The sequence below is a fragment of the Lathyrus oleraceus genome, chromosome 7, assembly GCF_024323335.1.
Source record: "Lathyrus oleraceus cultivar Zhongwan6 chromosome 7, CAAS_Psat_ZW6_1.0, whole genome shotgun sequence".
In the NCBI taxonomy this organism is placed as follows: Eukaryota; Viridiplantae; Streptophyta; class Magnoliopsida; order Fabales; family Fabaceae; genus Lathyrus; species Lathyrus oleraceus.
Genome location: NC_066585.1, coordinates 39,777,316 through 39,782,186, shown reverse-complemented (window position 1 = coordinate 39,782,186; position 4,871 = coordinate 39,777,316). Strand labels below are relative to the sequence as shown.

General features: G+C 30.0%; 1 long non-coding RNA gene across 1 annotated transcript; it reads left to right on the top strand.

Moving 5' to 3' along the window:
* Positions 1-212: 212 nt before the first annotated feature.
* On the top strand, positions 213-1,186 carry LOC127106383 (uncharacterized). The gene is made up of 3 exons (XR_007795371.1): positions 213-346; positions 847-947; positions 1,060-1,186. It is a non-coding gene; the product is annotated as an uncharacterized LOC127106383 (long non-coding RNA).
* The last annotated feature ends 3,685 nt before the right edge of the window (positions 1,187-4,871 follow it).

Here is a 4,871-nt window from a genome sequence, read left to right as displayed (position 1 = left end):
CCAACTTCTAGAAGTCTATTCTAGAGAGATCCATGGAATTCTCTAGAAGATAATGATAAATTAGGATTTTTATAAAATATTAGAGAAAACTCTAGAGAATGATTTATAACCATTAGATTAAATTTGAGTGAAAAAATCATAATCGTTGATTTATGAATGTCACTAGTTTAAATAGAGGGGATTTACTTGAATTTGTTTCAAGAAAAAAATAAAAAACACTCAATAATACAAATAGCATTCCCTTTTCAAAAATTTCATATCCTCTTCCAAATACTTAACACTCTTTCCACCTACCCCAAACTTCCTTCCAACAATTGGCAACAATTGGCAGTTCAAATAAAAATGTGTAAATTGCTAACTAACCCATGAATGATCTTTATTTTGTTTAGGTAGTATCTATTATTATCTATTTTTGATGAAATTAAAAAATAAAACCAACAAATAAAATTACCTTATCCCATTGTCCATTTAACCGGATCATACTTTTTCACTATTCCAAGGCTTAACCATTTTAAAATCCAATATAATGTAATAAAACAAATCTAACTTTTAAAGATTTTTTATCTTCAGTAAAACTATTTTAGAATATTAAGATGTATTTATAATTTTGTTATTGGGCCAAAGATAAACAATAACCGGTTTAAACGAATAAACACATTACCAAACCATAGGTAGACAACCCTAGGTTTAAACTCAACATGATGTAATGGCTACCATGAGTTTGATTTAAATACTGGAATTTATTTGAACTATTCCTAAGATCTGATTCCCAATCTACTAATTTCACTTCATTTCATTTGTATGTCATATTTTAATGACTACTAAATCTTGTTCTAAATTATGCAGCAACATCCCTAGCTTTAAATCTACGGCCTACTGCTTATCCTTTCTTAAATATACCAACTCAACCGGATTCAATGGCTACCATGAGTTTGATTTAAATACTGGTATTTATCTACATTATTTCTTTAGATCTGATTCCACATCTACTGAATTTGGTTTAATTTCATTCATATGTAATATTCTAATATCTACTAAATCTTGTTCTAAATTATGCAGCTTCATCCTAACAGTTGAAGATGAAGTTTATTCATTTGGCGAAAATTTCTACGATGCAATCTGATTGGTCTCTTGTCAGAGTTATATTTTTATTTTCAACGACCGTGATTTCCTTGATTAAATTGGGTGAGTCATAATTTTATCTTCGGCAAAGGTTCTCGTTATCATTAAGATTTTAAAGTTTGTTTTATAGGAATTATTGTGGTGAAGTGTTTGTTAGTTGTTTCTTTGGCTGTCTTAAGATGAATGGCTACCATGAGATTTTGTTAGGGACTGTGATAACATTAAGGATGTCGTATTAGAATTTGGGTTGGGAAACCCGATTTAATACCATCATCGAATTTGGATTGAGTCTGAGTTAATTTTATAAAATCAACTTGTTAGGTGAGGACTGTCCACCACATATAAATATATTCTCAGACTGTATTTTATCCAATCTGAGACTGTACATACCAAAAAATCATTAAAATGAAAAGTTAATTTGGCTAAGTGTCTAATTGTATCATACTTCTTCTACATTATATTGTTTTCTTTCAATTTGGGTTATTATATTGCTTCTGCTAGTGTGTTTGTTGAGGCTACACGAATGAAAGAAAATCTAATTGTTATCATCAGAGCGGCGCTTCATGTCTTTTTCATGTATAGTCCATTTCGATTAATACATTTTGAGAATTTCAGTCAAAGATATCTTAGTATAACTAATTAAAGAAAAATAAGATATTTTCATAAGTTTTCAAAATTAGGCAAATTTAGAGCCTTTTATGACTCCATTTTAGAACCAATTCACAACTTCACATGTAAGAACACATTCACTTTTTATTTTATTTTATTTGTGAACAAAATGTTATTCCAATTGGAACAAACGAAAATTCCAATATGTTCCATTTTTATTGTATCCATTCAAACTAGTATTTTTTTTATAAGTAAACGACAATTCCTTAGTTGTCAGAAGCTGTTCTCTCAACTCTACAACCTTTCATGTTGCATGTGTTTCGATATGGATAATCCATATTTCCACATTTGTTGCAGCTCTAGCTACCTTCAGGAAAAACTGGGAGTGACATAGGACTCCTAATCATGAAATCAAGGATAAATATATATTAAACTTCATACAATAATCAAGAAATTGTGAAAAAAATAATCATAAACATCTAATTAATCACATGTAAAAATAGTGTTCATTCAGTTGAACAGATTGTTAATTCATTATAGGTTATAACCATGAATAGTTCATATACTCATCTGAATTAGTCATATTTTAAAAGTGATTACACGAGTGTATCATTATTAATATATTTAAGAGGATAGATCACTAAAAAATTATTGAAATATTGGAGAAAATACTTACAGGTTTAGGAACTCGATAATTCTTTATATTACATTTAGTTCTAAATGCAAAGTTGACATTTTCACATCGAGGGCAGACCCAATCACCTTCCAATATAACTTTCGGCTCTACATAAATAATTCAAAAAGATGATAGTTTGTTTTTCTGTTTTTCTTTTCTTGATCGATGCGAGTTTAAACTAAAAGAGAATTAATAAGTAAAATATTATTCAAATACCTTTAATAGGGAGTTTTGTGAGATCCAGAATCCTTAGAAAATTCATAATCCTTGTGAGATTTAGAATTCTTGCGAAATTTAGAATTCTGATGAGATTCAGAATTTTTGTAAAATTCAGAATCATTATGAATTTCAGAAGCAGTTATTTTAGGGACCAGCCCACATGAGTAGATAGGTCCTGTTGGCGGCCCACGTTACAAGATATGCAGGTTGGCGGTTAGAATAGTCGTGTGTTGCGGTTACCGGGAGCGTGGTGCTCCTTTAGGTGGTGGAATATGTGTACGACTTAGAGTTTGTCCTTTATCCCCTTTAGGAGTGGTGTATTTATAGGGGTCTCTAGGACATAGGGTTCTCTCCCATGCATGGATCAAATTAAAGTGAATCTTCCCTGAAACTCAATTCATTTGATAAACGAAACAAATTAATTTCCAATCCAATTTTAAATTGTGCTCTAGTTGACTTAATTTATTGTTTATTTGATTCGATAATATTAAATTTACCTCCAAAACTTTCAGATGGGATAAAGGGTTTTGCTCCAAAGCTTCCAGCTTCAACAGAGGTTTTTGGTCCAAAGCTTCTTGGTGCCATAGTTTCATTGCTTCCATATGAGATAAAGGAAGGAATTGATCCAAAGTTGATTGGTATACCATACATTGGTAGTGGTGGTGGAGGAGTCGCGACACCTCCATTATATGGACTCGCAATTTCAATAGTCTGAAATCAAAATTTAAGAGGATCGTAATCACAAATTCAATATTCATATAATATATTTTACATGCTATGGAATAAAATGATATTTTTTCTGATCATTGTTATAAATAAAAATTCATTTTTTCAGTTTAATTGAATAACAAATATGTTGAATTTATATACATATCAGATATATCAGTTATTCAATAAAAAAAACACTTACCAAAATCCTTATCGGAGCTACAAATGACTTCACTGTTGAAGATCCAAATGATTTTGGGGTTGGAGGTCTAGATGATTTCGGATTTGGATTTCCAGATGATTTTGGAGCACCACAATATTTTCTATTGCAAGCAATTCGAAAAGAAAAATTTAAATTCCCACATTTAGTGCAAAGCTAGTCTCCATCTTTTCGTATAACTGATAACATGAGAAAAAACTATTCGCTTAAAATTGTAATTTGTAAATAATCAACTAAAAAGAGTGAATTAAGATAAGTGTGTTAGACAGTCTAATATCAACAACACTCCTCGTATAATAAACTTATCATTAAATTGAAAATGTGAATGAAAATGATAACTATATTTTAGATATTAAAAACTATTTACTGCAAATTTTATAAAACTTTTGACATATTTCAATTTGTAAAGAAAACTCAATTTGTAAAGAAAATTATTTACTGCAAATTTATTCAAATTTATTAAATAATTTTTTAATTGGGCTAAAGCAATATAATAACCCGTTGAGATGAATAAAAACCCATTACATGTCTCAAAACCCTAGATAGACAAACCCTAGATATATATTCTTCGGCGCTTCAATGGTTAGCTTCAACTGATTAGCTTTTACCGTACCATGATATATATTTAAGTAGATTGGTAGCTTCAACCGTTAATACCAACACATGAGTTTGGTTTAAATTCTACTACACTTATGCTTTTCCTGCGCTACCACAATTTCATTTAAATGTATTTGCTCTATTTCTTTATATCTAATTCCTTGTCGACTAAATTTCACTTAATTTCGTTCAATTGTGATATTCTAATTTTTACTAAATCTTGTTCTAAATTATGCAGTTTCATCCTAATCTTTGAAGATGAAGTTTATTTATTCAACTGAAATGATTGGTCTATAGTCAGAGTTAAATTTTTGTGGACCATGAGTTCCTTGATTAATTGAAGTGAATAATAATTCTTGCATTTGTTAAGAATTTGAAGTTTGTTTTATGGGAATTTGTTGTGTAATATCTCATATTCTCTTAAATGCTCAATGTTAAAACCAATTCAGTTCCTATATACTCTATCTATTATCACTTGTAATAATTGGAGCTCGTATGTGCTCTAAATGTTATCAATTGAGACTAATAGAGTAACCAGTGAACTCTGAGAATTTTTTTTTAAAATATCCAAAAATTTCAAAAAAATTTCAAAAATATACCATTTTTCAAAATAATTACACAAATGGCCATTTTTGGCCAAATTTTACCCTTAGGCGCCATCCTAGTTGGCGCCTACCCTTAATGGGTAGGGCAAGTCGCCACTAGGAGTGGCGCCCATGC